The sequence below is a fragment of the Dermacentor silvarum genome, chromosome 9 (assembly GCF_013339745.2).
Source record: "Dermacentor silvarum isolate Dsil-2018 chromosome 9, BIME_Dsil_1.4, whole genome shotgun sequence".
Lineage (NCBI taxonomy): Eukaryota > Metazoa > Arthropoda > Arachnida > Ixodida > Ixodidae > Dermacentor > Dermacentor silvarum.
In genome coordinates, this window is record NC_051162.1 from 152,805,075 (window position 1) to 152,824,712 (window position 19,638).

The 19,638-nt window shown below is 48.5% G+C and overlaps 1 long non-coding RNA gene across 1 annotated transcript in view; it reads left to right on the plus strand.

Annotated features, from left to right (window-relative positions):
• The first annotated feature begins 6,416 nt into the window (after nucleotides 1-6,416).
• The window catches only part of LOC125939948 (uncharacterized), a 43,032-nt gene continuing 29,810 nt past the window's right edge, over nucleotides 6,417-19,638 (plus strand). The window contains exon 1 of the long non-coding RNA XR_007463188.1: nucleotides 6,417-6,547. This is a non-coding gene — a long non-coding RNA (uncharacterized LOC125939948). The remainder of the gene's footprint in view (nucleotides 6,548-19,638) is intronic.

Consider the following 19,638-nt stretch of genomic DNA (forward strand, 5'->3'; position numbering starts at 1 on the left):
CGGGTGTTCCGTTAGTGGCAGTGACCAGTGCAGATCCATTGTGTAATCGAACAACACCCGATGTAATTGCTATGCCTTTAGTAAGGCAACGGGAAGAAGGGAACACCAAGACGTCACCATGGCGAATGTCGTTGGATAGGAGGGTAACAAGTTGGTTTTGTCCTGGGAGTAGTTCCGTATCTTCCGCAGCGGTCAGGTGAAACGGCGGGTGGGCTTCTTCGCCAAGCAAGTGTTCGGTGTCGCTAAGGTGTACCACACGCTACCCACAACAAATAGCAGCAGAAGCAGAAGATAGAAAATCCCATCCAAAAATCAGCTGGTGAGAGCACGGGTATAGCACAGCAAACTGTATGTGATGGAGAATGTCATCAATAAGTACACGCGCAGTACAGAAGGCAGAAGGTCGAGTAGAGTTTCCTTCGGCTGCAACTAGCGTGGGACCTTCGTAAGGCGTCATAACTTTTTTTAGACGGGAACACAAATGAGCATTCATAACAGACAAAGCGGCATCAGTATCCACTAAAGCATCCGCGGGCACTCCTTCAACATACACACGAAGCATATTGGATGGGCGCGCTGGAGGAATTTCAGTCTTATGTGTGTATGCAGTTTTTCCTCCGGAAACTGCATCGCTTAGTTTTCCGCGCGACCGGTAGAGGTAAGTGAGGCAGGCCGAAGTGGTGACGATGAGCGGCGGAAGGGCGATGGGGAACAGCGTCTGGCTGAACGGTAAGCGTCGCGTGCGTCAGGTGACGCAGGCGGAGATGGAGAGTGGTGCGAAGGTGAAGAGTAATGCCGCCCTTGGTATGAGGCCCCACTATAAAAATCGCGCTCACACATATCGTAGCCCCGACGCTCGTCTTGCTGGCGCTTGCGGCAAAAACGTGATATGTGGTCGCGATAGCCGCAATAATAGCATATAGGACGAGACGAACGATAAGGGGGGTAGAGGGGGTGTTCGGTGTACCGTGGGAAAGTGAGGTCAGATGGGCCGATGAAAGCTCTGGCGGTGACGACGGGATGTGAACCGTGGGCGCAGTAGCAACCGACGCGTAAGTTGGTAGCGGCAACGGAGAAGTGACGTGGCCGAGAGGCTTCGCGGCAACTTGCGCGTATGTCGGTCGTGCGGGAGTGGGTAATACGTGAAGGACAGGAGCTTGCACTGGCACAGCGCAGGTCAAGGACGCCAGTTCTTCCCTGATAACGTCACGCAATGACCCACCAAAAGGTTGGCTAGGACACGACGAAGGTGAGGGTAGCCCCATAGATTGCTACTCTTCGCGTATGAATGCGCGAAGCAGTGTGCGTAGATCGTGGTCCAGTGTAGAATGGGCGCCGTCAATGGCGGGCTGTAGGCGGACAGACTCGAGCTCATCGAGGCGCTGACAAGTAGTGACGACGTCAGCGACGGTAGCGGGATTCTTAGTAGCGAGGGCATTGAAGGCAAGAGGTCCAATGCCTTTTAGAACGTGACGTACCCTGTCCGACTCCGACATTGAAGAATTCACACGTCTGCAGAGTGCAAGGACGTCCTCGATGTACGAGGTGTACGACTCGCCCAGGTGTTGTTTGCGAGCATCGAGGCTTTTCTTGGCGAGAGTGGACCGAACGGCCGGTGTGCCGAACACTTCACGAAGCTGGTGCTTGAAGAGAGTCCAGTTGGTCAAGTCCGTCTCGTGGTTAAAGAACCACGTCTTCGCCACACCAGACAGATAGAAGGAGACATGGCGGAGTTTATTAACACCATCCCACTGATTAGCGGAACTGACTCGCTCATAATCGTCCAGCCAGTCTTCGACATCCTCTCCGCGAAGACCAGCGAAGAGATGGGCACCTCCGCCACTTGTGACGGCTCGGTTGGAACGACGTTTATTAGGCCCGGGAGCTCGTCAGCGAACCAGCGCAGCACACAGGCGATGATGATGAACACATATACAGGCGAAGAGGAGGATAGGTAAAAGTGCGAGGATGATGATGATAACATACAGATGAGGAAGATGTGCGTAATAAACGCCCACACTACTTATAAAAATAATCATCTTTGTTATCCCACCATGAACGATATGACCTCTGCAACACTTTTTCATAACAAACTTGCAGCGAGAGAGCCATTCTCGCTCGGTGTGAAGAGGCTGAGTGAAGAAATGGACGTTCCGCTTCTTGAAAATCGCCAAATGGCTCCTGCGAAGCGCATACCGCCGTGGTTGTGGCACATCATTGACTGCGACACGTCATTTGCGGAGGTAACGAAGCACGCTCCAGAGGCCCACATTCCCCCATATGCATTTTCTAGAATTACAATTTAAATACTCGTGTGCAGGATATTACACAGATGCGTCTAAATCGCATGCCGGCCTATCATATGTAGCCGTCGGCCCAAACTATTCGGAGTCCGATGTTCTTCACCCTCACACAAGCATCTTTACAGCAGAGGAGCATGCACTATGGTCCGCTGCGAAGCACATCAAGGAGTTAAAACTACATAAGGCGGTCATATACACATACTCATTAAGCGTTATTAAAACATTGATATCATGCTGCAAACACAGAAATCCGGTAATTGCTGAACTTTTCTCTCTCCGGTGTACTATTGGTGCCTCTGGCTGACATAACGGTATGCTGGGTGCCTGGACACAGAGGTATTGAAGGTAACGTGCTAGCAGACCGAATGGCTATTTCCTTAGATGCAAAATCTTGCAACGTCCATAGCTGTTCCAGTTATAGACCTAAAGCCATATTTACGGAACAAACTGAGAACCTACTGGCAATATAAGTGGGACGCTGAAGTCTTTAATAAGCTCCACATGGTTAAGCCACATTTAGGCTATTGGCCATCACTGACCAACTGAAGATGAAGTGATGTCCTATTCTATCGTCTGAGAATAGGGCACACTTATGATAAACAGTTTCTTGTTGACTGGCGGTGAACATCCAATGTGTGGTAGATGTGGGGAGACGCTCAGTGTTCAGCATGTCCTCCTAGAATGCCGCGAAACACAAGCTGAGAGAAAAAGACGTTTCCCCTTAGCATATAGGCAGTGCATACCACTTCACCTGGCACTGTTTCTAGGCAGAGAACCGCTGTTTGACATGAAATCCGTTTTAGCCTTCTTAAATGATGTTCGAACACTTAGTGTTTTCTCCCCAATAATTTCGTAGCAAGGCGTCTTGCGAGAGGCCACTGTTGCGATATCAACCTTTGTTATGGCACATGCCTCGGGGCACTTGCACTCAAGGTACCTGGTGAGGCTATTGTGCTACTCATTGTCAACAATCAGTTTTTCATATTTAAAAACATGTTATGCTATCACAACCTTGTTACACATCTCATAATCATAGCATACCCTACTTCACTCAGTGTCATATTTTTAATTCATATATATTTTAATACGAAAGAAGAATGAGAACCGAGGCGTCACGTGTCTCGTGACGCCATCGGGTTAAAAAGGATGTTCCACATCCGCCGACCATGGTTCTGAGTGGCGCTGGCTAACACTGCTAGGGCTAGATAAAGTAAACATAAAATACCCACGTTAGTGGACGAATTGGTGGCCGTTGTCGTAGCACAATTGGTAGTGCAACGCACGCGTAATTCGGAGCTTGCGGGTTCGGCTCCCGCCGGCAACAAGTTATCTTTTCGTCCACATTCATTTCCCTTTCTTTCATTATTTTCTACATTCCAATTTCAACTACACTTAATTTCCCCGATGCTTTCCTTGGCTTCGTTGTCTGTTGGCTTTATGTGTATATATTTTAGGCAACTTACAGCTCTAAATTTTAGGCCTCTATACAGCCACGTCACATCAACCATTATTTCAGTGAGCACTCATCATTACTGCCTTGGCACTCTTTGGCCCCACTTGGTCCTTGAGCCATCAAACGACACATATCACCACCTTTGTTTTCTGCATATTGATCGCAATATAAGCCCCGAGAAACTGTGATATTCGAACTGAGTCGCGGGTATCCAGACGCAGCTCCTTCGTAAGCTCCAACAAAGCGGTGTTCGGAACAAACTCATATTCAGGGCTGACCTGAGTGTTGCTTCCTCTTCTGTACATCCTACTGCCTTGAAGCTTACACGAACTAGACGGCAACGAGAGCCTTTACATGCTTTTTTCCTAGACTGATTACCTGGTAAAACTCAGTTGAAAAAAGCCTCGTACTCACCAAACATCGCTGTCAATAATCCGGCATAGATCATCCCGACGCACCGTTGCATCTCACGCAGATAACAAGTGGATGTCTCATCGCACCGCTGGCACCATTTGTTAAAGTGGGCTCCACATGATCGTCGAGGTGTCGTGGGTCTAGTGGTTCGGAGCTTGACCAGCATAGAGGGCCCCGCGCAGAAACGCAAGACAGGGGACGTAACGAGTAACTGGCGTTTAATTACATCGCTACAGAGATGTAAGCTTCCTGTGCCGAGAGAGGCGGAGAGAGAGAATGTGGTTGCGCCTTTTCCTCTTCACAATCACAATATCACTCTCTCCCTCGGCACCGAAAAGCCGCATGTATTGCGAATGTGGATGCCGCAAAGCTAGCTGTCACGAGCACAATGTCTGTGTGTTTACCGCGTATTGCTCGAAACAGCTTTTCACCGAATTTCTGCCGTCGCCGTCGTCGTCGCCGTCGTCGTCGTTGTCGCCGTCGTCGTCGCCGTCGCCGTGAGGTTCCGTATAGATAAAATCTTCGCCGCGCGCCGCATGCCCGAGCGGAAGCGTGCGGGGACGCACGCTGTCACGGAGAGCGAACGCACTCAATCTTCCACGCGCTAGCAAGGAAGCGGGAAGCGAGCGCCGGAGGGAGCGGGGGGGGGGGGGGCATTTCTACTCTGCCAACAACCGCGCTCGTCGCTCGCTCGCACCGTCTCTTATCTCCACACGGCTCTGACCTTTATGCGCTCAGCATTCGCCGCTCAGTTTCCGTTGAAGCGATAGACCGCACGTACCTTCGCTCGCTGCGGCGTATATGCGCTTGCTGCCAGCGTTTTGACAGTCGTTGTCTGCAGTCATTCAGTGTGATCTATTCATGTTTGTTTGTGCGCGCTCACACCACAGTTAGTAATAGTCGGGCCACATTTTCCAACGCACGCTACACATGCAATGCTGCCCGGATCGGCAGTGCAGCGCTACAGGTGTGTCCCTTCGCACGCGCTGCCCACGGGAAGCGCTTCTCATCAACACCACCGTTTCACACGCGCCTTCTCGTGGTCATCGAGTCTCTCTTCATGTCGGTCTACTTACGCCGCAGCACACCTGCTTACTTAATCAGCTCATGTTTACTACAATTCATATTGCTACCAAAGCCGCTCACCTTACTTCGTATGACATTGCTGTGTTGCTATCGCATTCATTGCTTCGCCCTTAGGGCGAAACTGTGACATATTTTTTTTATTTTTCAGGCGAGGATTGGTTCGTTTTTAAAGAGAACGCAAAGCTGTTTCTCGTGCGACATTTGCAGTAAGGAGCAGTGGCGAACTTCAGGGACTTCGGGGTCATGCTGTTAGCCGTCGTGATAAGGTGCATACATCTGAGAGCCGGAATGGTAACGCGATTTATGATGCAAATATCTCCACGGAACTCAATTCTTCTTTGAACGAGACTGTTAAACCGGATACATAGGGCGCCCAGCATACGGTAAATCAGCGAAAATGGGAACATGGGAATTTGTTGTGCTTTCGGTAGTGTCAGCAAACAGTTCTGTTCGAAAGCAGAGCGCGTTTCTTTTTGCGGATTGGACACTGTACCCGATTGAGTATTACGTACTGCCAATTGGTAGGCGCGCTAAATTGAAAATATGCAAATTTCAAGGCAATGATATTTCATGTCATCGTCTAAACGAAATAGGAAGTTCTGAGTTCCCTCTCTCGGCCAGAAAATGCACGATAAATCAACAATAGCTGAACATGCAAAATTAGTTTAAGCTCGTGCAAGAGGTGAATTATTATTCGTTTACAGTGCAACCGGGGTTCTATCTTTCATTAGCTAACACAGCAGCCTGAGGCATTGCCAAAATATGGCAGGGAGTAATCAGTTACTATGAGGCACTGCGCCTCAAGCCAAGCCTGCACCTGGTGTGCAAATGTGGGTTCTTTTTGTAAGCAGATGCTGGGGCTCGTCTTTTTAGTCTTCGTTCTCTAGAAGAAAATTTTTATTGCTCTAAAGCATTTGTATTTTATCAATGCTGTTAGCCGGAGGCCGTTACAAGGCGGCTGCAAAACAAGACATACAAATAACAGTGCGGCCGCAGTCAAGAACAGGTCCAAGGGAGGCAGATATGCAAAAAGGCACAATACAAGCAAGAAGAAGCAAAAGAGAAAATACATCAGGATGTTACAATTTTGCCATAGCCGCTAGATGAAACCAATGTATTGCAATGCATTGAATAATGTTGGTAAACTTCTTTTTTTTTTCAGATAGCTTTTGCGAATAGATGATATTTCATACATCCTCCTCGACACCTGAAATCTGCTACACATATAAAATGGGGATGCTGTATATAATAATCATGGCTTTCTTTAATACAGCGACGTTTGCCCTTAACTGTGAGTTAGAAATGTTTACCATCTTGCGCCTCTTGAAGAGTATGTATGGCCTAATTGGAAACAAGACAGTAATTTAACATTGCTTTTCAAGCAATTGACACAATGAAGATTATGACTCGCTAAGCCACTGGTGATTTAGTAACTGTTAGGCTCGTCATCATTTTTATGACGATGATAATAATTTTGGCAGCAAGAAATGTTCGAAGACACGGAAGCAGTTCTTATGAGTGGTGAATGCGAAGGCAATATTGTCCACTTGAACGCCGCTGAGAGGTTCTTCGAGTTTTGAGTTGCGAGTAATGTACCAAAGCGTTACGTGCTGCCCTAGCCCGCTAGCACCAGTAACCTGCCACGCCAACGATGCGTGCTACCGACGCCCTCCGCGGCAAGAGACCGAGGAAGCAGCAGCGGCCACGAAGGCTGGCAGGCGCGCGCAGCAACTAAGCCCCTTTGGGATGAAGGAAAGAGATACGGACCGCGCGCTGCCTTCCGAGGGCGAGGGTGAAGTAGCACCACCTACGTGCTAGTGTGGCACCAGGTTTTCCCTTTCGCCTGTTCTGCTCTGTGGAGGCGCGCTCGTGACGTGGTGTCACAGCCAATGGGAATTTAGATGCCGTTTCACTGCTCCAGACGGCAGGCGCCGGCTTGCTGAATGGACAATTTGATACTTTCGCATAATAAAAATTAATGCTCATGATAATAAAGAAACATTTAACTTTACGGAGGCATGGCAGTCAGGAGAAGACACACTAGTGTTGGCAAGATGGCGGTCGGTGTGAAACATAATGTTACGGGAAGGAAGAAACGTACTGGTTTTACAGACGGGTTTTAATGGCTACGCAGAGAAGCGAAAACCCAGAATCTTCTTTGTCGTCTCCCAGGGCACCAACCATGTCTTCTTCTTTCCACCTTACGCACTGTGACATTACCCACGTCAGAAGAAGCACCTTACTGGTGCGACTCACTGGTTCCAGAAAGGAACGGTTTGAGGCGGCTGACGTGGACGACGTCAGATAGAGGTGAAGGCACGGTAGCATCCAGAGGAGACACTTCATATGTGACAGGCGTCACCAGGCGGAGGATGCGATAAGGGCCGTAGTATCGCGAAAGGAGTTTCTCCGAAAGGCCGACACGTCGAGATGGAGACCAAACTAGCACAAGATCACCTGGTTCGTATTCGACATCGCGGTGGCACTGCTCGTAACGGCACTTCTGACGTGTTTGGGAAGCAGAGAGACGAAGACGGGCAATCTGGCGTGCCTGGGTCGCTGCGGTTATAACATCACGAGCGTACTCCGTCGGCGAGTCGAGTGTGGTCGAAAGAAGAGTCTCGAAAGGCAAGGTCGGTTCACGGCCATATAGAAGGTAAAAGGGCGAATAACCAGCTGTGTCGTGGCGCGAGGAATTGTACGCAAACGTGACAAATGGTAAAGCAGTGTCCCAGTCGCGATGATCGGAGGAAACATACATCGCGAGCATGTCAGTTATTGTCCGGTTCAGGCGTTCAGTAAGACCGTTAGTTTGAGGATGGTAGGCTGTAGTAAGCTTGTGTTTAGTAGCACAGGATCGAAGTAAGTCGTCGATGACTTTGGCAAGAAAGTATCGCCCGCGATCGGTGAGAAGTTGACGAGGTGCGCCGTGGTGTAAGATAACGTCGTGAAGCAAGAAGTCAGCGACGTCTGTAGCGCAACTGGTGGGAAGGGCTCTTGTAATGGCATAGCGGGTGGTATAGTCCGTAGCGACGGCGATCCACTTATTTCCGTCGTTTGATATAGGGAATGGTCCGAGAAGATCAACGCCAACGCGAAAAAAAGGGTCGGTCGGTATATCCAGAGGCTGCAGCAGACCAGCGGGATGTACAGCAGGTCGTTTTCGGCGTTGACACGACTCACACGCGGCGACATAGCGACGGACGGAGCGGTTGAGACGGGGCCAGAAAAATCGTCGCCGAATTCGGTCATAGGTCCGAGAGACGCCAAGGTGTCCAGCAGTGGGAACGTCGTGCAGTTGCTGGAGTACAGTCTGCTGAAGATGAGACGGAATGACGATTAGCAGCTCGGGCCCGTCTGGGTGCATGTTGCGGCGATACAGGGTGTCATTTTGTAGTACGAACATGTGAAGGGATGGGTCAGACGGGTCAGAGAGCAGGCGTTCGATAAGCTGCCGTAACGATTCATCGCGTCGCTGTTCAGCCCCTATGTCTTTCAAGGCGGAAAGCGAGAGGACGCAGATCGGTGCGGCATCCACTAAATCGTTCGGTGCATCGACGGGGTGACGAGACAGGCAGTCGGCGTCCTGATGTAAACGACCCGACTTGTAGACTACAGTGTATGTGTATTCCTGAAGGCGTAGGGCCCAGCGACCGAGGCGTCCGGTGGGAACATTATTGGTGGACGTGCGGGGTACTCACTTGCGCAAGACGGAGCTCCGCAGCGGACGCAACCTGGCTGCCATGTCATCCGAAGGGGAGTCTTCAACCGCGGCCCCGTCGACGCCACCGACGGTCATCCTAACCCAGCCCCGCTACCCTGGCATGTTTTCTGGGATTGACAACGTTGACGTCGATGACTGGTTGGCAAATTACGAACGGGTCTGCGCCAGCAACAGGTGGGATAACACGCTTATGCTGGCCAACGTAATATACTACCTCAAAAAAACGGCACGAGTCTGGTTCGAGACACATGAAGAAGAGATTACCAGTTGGGAGCAATGCAAACAGAAGCTTCGTGATTTGTTCGGCAAGCCCATCGGCCGCCAACGTGCTGCTCAGAAGGACCTTGGGACCCGTGCACAGACGTCCACTGAATCTTACGTGGCGTACATCCAGGACGTTTTGGCTCTTTGCCGCAAGGTGGATAAGAACATGACAGAGGCAGACAAGGTCAGTCACGTTTTAAAAGGCATAGCGGACGACGCGTTTAACCTTCTCGTGTATAAGAACATCAACACAGTCAATGAGATCATTAACGAATGTCGCCGCTTTGAAGAAGCGAAAAGTCGCCGCATAGTTCAGCAGTTCACGCGCCTACCCAGCACCTCCACCAATAATGTTACGGGAAGGAAGAAACGTACTGGTTTTACAGACGGGTTTTAATGGCTACGCAGAGAAGCGAAAACCCAGAATCTTCTTTGTCGTCTCTCAGGGCACCAACCATGTCTTCTTCTTTCCACCTTACGCACTGTGACAATACTGAGGTCAATCCTTCGAGCAAGCGGCCAAGGGCGCCATCGGCGGTTCTTGCAGGAGGCAGTGTTGGTCAGAGCGAAACCAGGCTGCAGTCATGTCTGACAATGCGTGTAAAGGAATGAAGGAGACGACGGCTTTATGCTAATTTCAGTAATGCTGTCTGCCTTCATATGGTTTTGAGGCGTGGACTACCTTAGCGATGGTAAGGGGTGGCGTAGATGGACGCAAACTGGAAGGAATAACTGTAAAAGCTAACGCTTGATTGGTCACGTCTTGATGAAGTTGAGATTTATGGCAGCCTCCAGCTAAGCGAGCCAGCCTTTTGACACCTTGTGTCTCTAACAATGGAAGAGGTGAACTTAATGGGACATTGGCCAGCCTTCCATGTTTGTTCTGGCAGCAGACATGTTTGTCTATTCGGGTAACAACCATGATAAGGTCGCCATTTAAGAACCCATAAACAGGTAGCAGACATTACCAATTTGTGCTTTCCACATTATTCCTTACTGCCATGGTAACATTCACTCATACTGGAGACTAGCCTCTTATCGGTTTGGGCTACTCTTTCTCAAATAATTGCGTACACCCACTACGCGGGACTGTACAAGAACACAGCGATTATAACACTGTTTCTTAGGGGGGAAGGGTTCGGTGGCGTAAAGGGTTACTTATTAAAATAGAAATTTAAAAAATTATTCATTATATTTGAAAGGAAATAAAATTGTGCGATAGTTGAACGAATTGTGTGCATTAGATAGGTATTGCCCTATTATTTGCAATGCACGCAACTTTCTGTATGATATAGTAATCCAGTGGAATTAAGACTACGTATATTGACAGAATTTAGCACTCTCACACTGCCGTTTTCTAAGTAGGCTATGTTTACATAATTAAATCTTATTGCCTTATATAACCTTTGCTTGCTGATTCTTTGGTAAAAGGCTTATGCCGATCCATTTTTTGCAGCTTTCAACATTTTAGTTCTAAACTATGCTTGAGTCAGATAGAAATTGTTCAATATGTGTTTTTTTAAGCCTGACATGCTTTTAGCTCCGATTGTCGGCGACCTTCAAGTGATATTGAGCCAAAATCCAGAGCGGTTATCCGGGCACTCAAACGAGAACATCCACGCATCGTTGCGAGAAGAACACGAGATGACCCCAGCAACCAGTGAAAAGTTTGAAAAATGCGATCTCTGGCCCCCAACCCTTTGTACAGGACCGCATTGCATACGCTTGGTACTTCCCAAACAAGACACAAGAAATATTGCTTCCGATTTCCTCCTAATGTTTGTTCACAATATAACTCAAGCTATAACTTCTAGTACGTAGAAGTTTAATTTGTCATTTCCAAAAGCGACGTTCGAAAGGCCGATAGAGAGGTTGCCTGTGCTCTTTTGAACACCAGTGGTCCGTGAGCAGTGAGCGGTACACGACAAGAAGCAGAAGTAGTGACTGACGCTGAGCACTTTGCACTGTTGGAAGAAGAAAAGCGGTTGAAGGCGGCGGCACCACAGACAGCAAAAGAAGCCTTATGGTAGACATTTCATGCTTGCATCTACTTTCGATTACGCGATAGCCAGTACTTTTTTCTTTGTTTTATGTAAAACCCTCGCAATTATTTCTTTACCTTGTACAGCGGGAGAACATCCAAGCATCTACTTGCCCGACGTAACTGCAGTGTCCTATTTGAGATCACGTTGAAATTTATAATATCCTGACAGAATTTTTGAAATCTAGTTTTTTCTGCAAATCAGTCCTTGCTACATGCGAGAAGGTAGTTGCGCTGTTGAAATATCCTTGTGAGGTTCAATGCGTCGTTTCGATGGTCCAACTTGTTACTTTCAAATAGTCTCTGAGACCAAAACTTATACTGCAACTGATGTCCCGAGTGAAAATGACGCAATGCTACTGTATAAGGCACTTGGTGGTTGTGAATCCTGTGAGCTACTGTGTAAACTGCGTGGCTTCGTCGCTTGCGTAGTCACTGTTGGCACTGACGTTGTCGATGCTTTCGACGTTGATGTCCACCAACTACTTTGCTCTCGCGCAATCTGTATTGAGGGTATTCATCGTGTTTGAGGTTTTTTTTAATATTATTTCAAGTACGCATCTTGTGTACTGCCCACACTGTTTTCACGAGCACGACAACGACCATCTGCAAGCAAGGACACTACCACCTAGTCAAGACAATTTATAGGCCATCCATATAACGCAATATTCGTCTCCTAAATTAGGGTCTCTTTCTAGCCTAAAATTTATATGCACAGATGCACTGTGGTCAGAGCTTGTGTGAAGCGCAGAACCTGGCAGTAATGATGTAGCAATGCTTTGAGAGCTTGTGTGCCATAATTGTGCAGCACTGATCGTGTTAGCTGACCAACAGTGCCGTAAAATTACGGCAAGGTTTTACGCTCTACAGAGATGCTAAAGCCAGGGATAATCTAAATACTTTTTTCCACGAGTTTCCAGCTTCCATAGTATGTAGCCTTTGTAATGGATCTGTATGCTACTAAAGATGCAGCTGCCAGATTTGACGGCGATTCACAATGCACGTGTATGCTTACCTTATGTTTAACACGAGAATAAGGTGAGAGCAGGAGTCAACGTTTCAACAAGTGGACTTGTCTTCTTCAAGGCGACATATGCTCTCCTCGGCACAGTATATATAGGTAGGGTTCTTCTAAAGGGGATAGAAGGTAAGGCGGGTGGGTGAGATAACCAGCGAGAGTGTGTTAGCGGCAAGGGTGTACAATTGAAAATAAAATAAAATTACACCATCTTCCCGTAGGGGAACCCTGAGTAGTATGCGAAGCAGCCATGGGGTCGACTCAAGGTAGTTTTATCAGCTGTATAAACTTGGACATGCAGCAGCACCAGCAACGCGCAGAACTGTTGTAGACGCCATCAGCGTTTTGCCCGCGTTCGCCCCGAACGCGCGCGGTGTTGGTGACTGTTGCCGGTGCCTCTGGGGCGCCTACCGTCGCGCCTATAACCTAAGCTGCTTCGCATTATCGCGCACGGAGCCGCAGGTATTGCCATTCGTTGCGCAATCTGGAGAGGAGGAATGCCGAGAGGAGAGAGGAGACAAGGAGAGCAGAGGAGGGGGAGGAGGGAGACGAGGAGATGAGACAAGGAGAGGAGGGGGATTAGGAGGCACATGCGCAGTAGGGGTGTGGACGCCGCACGGCGGATGGAGGGAGGGAGTGACATAGCCCCAACCATAAGCTGCTTCGCATCTAAACGATAATGTGCTCCTGATAGTCAGTGGAGCAATTTGACGAGAGTGGCAAAGTGTGCTTGTTGGTCTGTCATCATGGAATGGTAATTTGGAAGCGCACAAAAATATGGACACGAGAAGAAACGAAGACGAAGACAAGTGCCTTCGTTTTTTCTCGTGTCCATATTTTATGCGCTTCCAAATTACCATTCCATGAGAGCAATTTGAGGCAGCGCCGTGTGTTAGCCGGTTGACGTGTCATTGTAGGTTCCTCTCGTGAAAGGGGCCTGGACGACGGAGGTGAGGGGGGGGGGGCGATATCTGCTCCGCTGGAGGTCAGTCAACTATCGTGTCTGACAGAGAGAATAAAAGTAGCGGCAGAAAAATGGTGCTCGTGGAAAACCCATGAAAACGAGGGGGGGGGGGCAAATATATAAATAAAAGAACGAAAGGAGTGAAAGCAAAGGAAGGTTGGAATGTTATTGCCAATTGAGTAACGAAAAAAAACTAAGCAACTCAATCAAAAATAACTAAGTACTGTTGCCTATGTTTTCAGGTTTAGCATAGCGAATAGATTCCAAAGCTCCCTATGAAACGTTCATGTCTATTGGTTGCAATGTCTTGAACTTATGGATGAGTTCATCCACCCAACGACCCTACCATCTTCTGTTCAAGATGCGCCCTACTTCATTCGGATTATCGACTCGATTAAGGCTAACCAAATACAAACAGCGCTATTCTAGTAACTTCAGATGTCTCTGCTCTTTACACTAACATACCCACGAGGGAAGGAATTGAAGCCGTGTCGAATTCCCTCGCAGTCAATCCTCAAGCGCACGCGCCTGAAGTTTACCTATCACTTCTCGAGTTCGTTCTCACGCTCAACTATTTCGAATTCGATTCTATTCACTACCTACAAATTTTCGGCACAAACATGGGAGCACCATTCGCTCCCACGTATGCCCACATTTTCATGGGACAGCTTGAAACAAACCTGATGAAATCATACCCTTTAAAATTCCACACCTACATGCGTTACATTGACGACATATTCATAATATGGAACCACGGCACGAACGCGTTAATCGACCTAATTAGGCATTTCAATCGATTTCACCCGAGTATTAAGTTTACTGCACAGCACTTTCCTAGTCAGCTCAACTTGCTCGACACGACGGTTTACATAGAAAATGAAAGACTAATAACATCACTTTACCGTAAGCCTACGGATAGCCAGCAGTATTTATATTACACCTGTCATGACCCGCGACACTGCAAGCTAGGAATTTTTGTCAGACAAGCGAAACGAATAAGAAGAATTTGTAGCGAAGACAACGATTATATCCACCATCTAAATCACCTGAAGTATTGCTAGCGGAACGAAACAATCCACCATTTCCTCTCGACCAGGCTTATGACGTCGCGTCAAGATTAGAGAGGCAGTCGGCATTAGCTAAGCAACAACCTACACCAGAATCTGATCGACCACCTGCCTTTATAACATAATATTCTAATGCCCTCCCAAACATAAACAACATCCTACGAAAATAACACCCAATATTATCAAGTAACGAGCGTCTGAGAAAAGCGTTCCCAGATGTACCTAGGGTTACCTATCGGCGCAACAGAAATTTTAAAGACAAGTTAGTGCATGCAAAAGTCAGCCAAAATCGTTCCCCAGTAATAAAAGCCTGTTCTCGTCCCAGGTTCAAAACCTGCAGGCACCTTCAAAGTGACCTTAAAATTGAAAAACACCGCAAACAGCTACACACACCAAGTGAAAACTAGCTTTACTTGCACTGGCTCCGATGTAGTTTATATGCTTGAGTGTTCCTTCTGTAAGAAGCAATATATCGGCGAAACGGGACAATAAATGAATATCAGGTTAAACGGACATTGCGCGGACACAGCTAAAAAGATTCCGAAAGCCGTCGCCGAGCATTTCAACCAACCAGCTCATAACCTTGATGAACCTAAACTCTACATACTACAGTCAAATTTTCGTTCTGCGCGAGACATAAAATATAGAGAATCGCACCTCATCCATAAGTTCAAGACATTGCAACTAATAGGCATGAACGTTTCAAAGGGAACTTAGAACCAACTCGCTATTATAAATGTCGAAGCATAGGCCACAGGACATACTAATTTTTCATTGAGTCGCTTAGTTTTGTTTTGCGTTATTCGATTATCAACAATATTCCAGCCTGCCTTTGCTTTCACTCATTCCTTTCGTGCCTTCATTTATATTGTTACGTGAACGAAGGATTCAGTACTGGAGACTATTTACAAGTTTATTTACAAAGAATAGCTGCAGCGCTGGCCAGATCAGCCGACAGCTCGAGAGCAAAAAGCAGTTCTTCGTCTGGGCGCCCGCGCGCATCGTCCAGAAGAAACACGCAATATGCATGTATCATTATCCCCGGCGGCAGAAGCACCGTCCCGGTGCGTCTAAATATCAGTGGGAACAGGAGGGTTTAGGCGTGCAACATGCACAACATTTTGGTGTAGCGTGCCGTTCCCCGTCCTCGCTAGGGAGCTCCGCAGTGGCCGTACCGGCCAGCTTTCCACCATGGCTCCCGGTGAGAACGCCTCGTCTGCTGCTACTACTGCGACTCCAACCACAACGTACGTAACGGTTGCCACTCCCCGCGATCTGGGTATACTCTCCGGCCAAGATAATGTCGACGTTGATGACTCGCTCGGCATGTATGAGCGTGTTAGCCGCAATAACCACTGGGACCCCACCATAATGCCAGCGAATGTCCTCTTCTACTTGGGCGGAACACCTCGTGTCTGGTTCCGGACACACGAGGAGGAGATCTCGAGATGGGATGCTTTCAAGGAGAAGTTCCGCGACCTCTTAGGAAATCCGACCGGTCGGCAGCACGCTGCAAGAAAAGAGCTTGCTACCCGAGTACAGTCTTCCACTGAATCGTATGTCTCGTACATACAAGACGTGCTAGCTGTTTCCCGGAAAGTCGACGAGAACATGGTCGAAGTTGACAAGGTAGGCCACGTTCTCAAAGGGATCGCGGACGACGCGTTCAACTTGTTGACTTGAACAATGTGTCCACCATCGACGTCATTGTCAAGAAATGCCTCCGCTTTGAGCTCGCCAAAAGCCGCCGCGTCATTCCACAGTTCTCCCGGCTCCCTAACACGGCTACGACGTCGTCCTGCGTCGCCCTTACCGCTTCACCCCCCTCCAATGAGACCATCACACGTATTGTTCACCACGAGCTCGAGGCTGCAAGTCCTGCACAATAACCTCCGTCGTCAACTGAAGAACGTTCGCACGCCTGCTACTAGCCGAGCCGTACGTGTCGCCCATGGCAGCACTGTTGCCGTCACTGGAATGTGTACTTCCCGGATAAGTATCGCCGACCGCCACGTTCCAGTTATTTTTACAGTGCTGACCAATTGTCCCCATGACCTAATCCTCGGACTCGACTTTCTTACGGCACATTCAGCTTTGATCGACTGTTCTAGCGGTACCCTTTGCCTCCAACTTCCTCTACTCGCGCATATTCGTGCTGAACAGCCGAACAACTTTAGTACAACAGCCTTCGTCCGCCTGCCGCCTAAAACCTTGACTTTCGTCGATTTGCTATCATCTTTCCCTGTGCCCGATGGTGATTACGTCACTACACCTGTTCCTGATGTCATTTTAATGCGCGATATCACTGTGCCCCACTCCGTCGTAACCGTCGCCGATACCCGGACATGCCTCGCCGTCGTCAATTTTGGCCTAACAAAGCAAGTTCTACCCCAAGGCATATCGGGGGCAATGCTGCGTGATATAAAAGATGACCACGTCACGGTGTTTTCAGTAGACGGCTGCTCCGATTCTTCACCATTTCCGCAGGATGTTATTTGCCTTGACGCAACATTTAGTCCCATGATTGCTGCGGACCTATTGCCTGAACAAGCAGCAGCTCTGTGTCGCCTTTTGGTTTCTTACCAAGACATCTTCGACCTCAACAATCGACAATTGGACCAGACTTCAATTGTTAAGCATCACATAAATACTGGTGATCAGTCCTATTCATTGCCGGCCATATCGAGTTTCTGTTGCAGAGCGTAAGGTTATTCAAGATGAAGTGCACAAGATGCTTGCCAAAGGCATTGTTGAACCCTCATCGAGCCCTTGGGGGTCACTCGTTGCGCTTGTTAAAAAGAAAGATGGCACGTGGCGCTTCTGCGTAGATTATCGTCATCTAAACCTAATTACCAAAAAAGACCCCAGCACCTCCACCAAAATGTTACGCGAACGAAGGATTAAGTACTGGAGACTATTATAAGTATAGTTACAAAGGATAGCTGCAGGGCTGGCCAGATCAGCCGACAGCTCAAGGGCAAAAAGCAGTTCGTCTTCTTCGACTGGGCGCCCGCGCGCATTGTCCAGAAGAAACACGCAATATGCATGTATCAATATATTTACCCCCTCTCTCGCCAAATGTGTGAAGTGCTTTCCAGACATTGAGACGCATTGGAGTGATCACATTCCCGCTTATCCTAACATCAAAGGTTTGTCGTCTAGATCTGGTCCACGGAAGACCATTCGGACCATTCAATGGGCCACCTTCAAATCTGATATGGAAGATGCTTGCCACGAGGGCCTACCGTCTGGGTTAGAGCAAACGATTAAAAGTACGATGCAAAACGCCACCCGCATGATGACGACCTCTTCCACGCGAAAGGACTTCGACATAGAATTAGAGCGAATATGAGCACTTCGTCGCCGGCCGGAACGTCAATATCGGCGTACGAAATCAATCCATGACCTTAGGGCGGCCAGGAGGATGCAAAAGAAGATCCAACGTCGCATGGATAGATTAGCATCGGAACGTTGGGCAACCTTTTGCCAGACACTAGACCCCCGCAAGCCACTGTCTCACATTTGGAAAACGGGGCAAAGTCTGCGTTGCCTTCCGGAATAGCGTTTTCCATTCAAGGCGCTCGCGCTCTTCCAAGGGCGGCAAGACATCGATGTCGCCGAAGACTTTTGTGCGAGGACCACCGACCAAGCGACTCGTCCAGATCCTCCAGCCCGAGGTGACGTCCCCCATTCCCGTGATTGCCGCATGGACCTTCCTTTTACAACGGAGGAGCTCGAGGCGGCACTACCTCTCTGCAGGCGCTCTTTATCTCCGGGTCCAGATGGTATATCATACCGAGCCTTGTGCTATCTTGGAGAATCTGCACGGAGAGAATTGTTGAACCTTTACAACTCCTCAAGGCAGGAGGGAAACGTTCCTGACGAATGGAAAGTAAGCCGCCTGGTACCACTCTTGAAGCAGGGCAAATCCAAACTCGAGCTCAGCTTTTACCGCCCAATAGCGCTGGCCAGCTGTGTAGGCAAGATAATGGAACGGATGCTCCTTGGACGCCTAGAATGGTACCTTGAACACCTACAAGATTTATCCGAATTTCGTGGGTGGTTTCCGACGTGACCGCCCTTCCGTCGACAATGTAGTTGATCTCGTTTCGTATCTTCAGCACGAAAGGTCCCGTAAGCGTTTATCTGCAGCTTTAGTCTTAGATGTGAAAGGCGCATACGATAACGTATTACATGAGGCCATTCTCGATGCCCTTGCGACGGTTGGCCTTGGTGGTCGATTCTTTTTGTGGATTGCAAGTTACCTATCTGCAAGATCATTCTTTGTGTTAACTGACGATGGCCCAACTACGCGACGCTATACGAGCAGACGCGTTCCTCAAGGCGGTGCTCTCAGCCCGACGCTATTCAATCTCGCTATTCTTGAACTTGCTGAATACTTACCAACTACCATCAAGATTTCAATATACGCAGACGACATCTGTGTCTGGACTTCGGCCGTCACACGTCCTCAGATACGAACTCGGCTTCAAAGAGCAGCAACTTCGACAGCGAGCTACTTGTGTAAAAAAGGTCGCAGCATATCACCAGAAAATCGCGCACTTGTGGCATTTACTCGCAAACTAATGATGTCTTATGTCATCTCAATCAATGGGCGGACCATTTCCTATGCCAGAACCCACAGGTTTCTTGGCGTAATCATTGACCGAGACCTATGTTGGAGCCCATACGTGGCCTACATGAAACGGCGCCTCAGAGCAACTTCCCAGTTGTTTAAATACTTGACAGGAAAGCCATGGGGGATGTCAGTAGACGCAATGCTGAAACTCTACAGAGCTCTCTTTCTCGGTTTTTTAAGAAATAGTCTACCTGTACTGAACAACACTTGCAAGACAAATATTCGTGTTCTGCAGGCAGAACAAGCTCGAGCAGTCAGAGTTTGCCTTGGTTTGCCCAGATGCACTTCAACAGAGGCAACTATTGCGATTGCTCGGGACCATCCGATTCAAACTCACATTACGGTGGAAGCCCTGAGAACGCACATCAGACATTTTGCACGTGCCCCCTATCACCACCTTGCAACACTACCTTCAGACAGGCGCCAAGCATCGTTCTCTAAAACTATCATCAAGTACAACGACAAACTTCTCTCGGGCTTTACCGCTGCATGTAAACCATCGATACCCCCTTGGTGTCTTATTAGCCCCACAGTACATCTCTGTGTACCAGGAATCAAGAAAAATCTGAGCTGTCGTCACCTGTGCTGAAACAACTGTCTCTGCTTCTTCTACACGAGAGGTATGTGGACAGTGTACATATTTATACTGATGGTTCCACAAACCT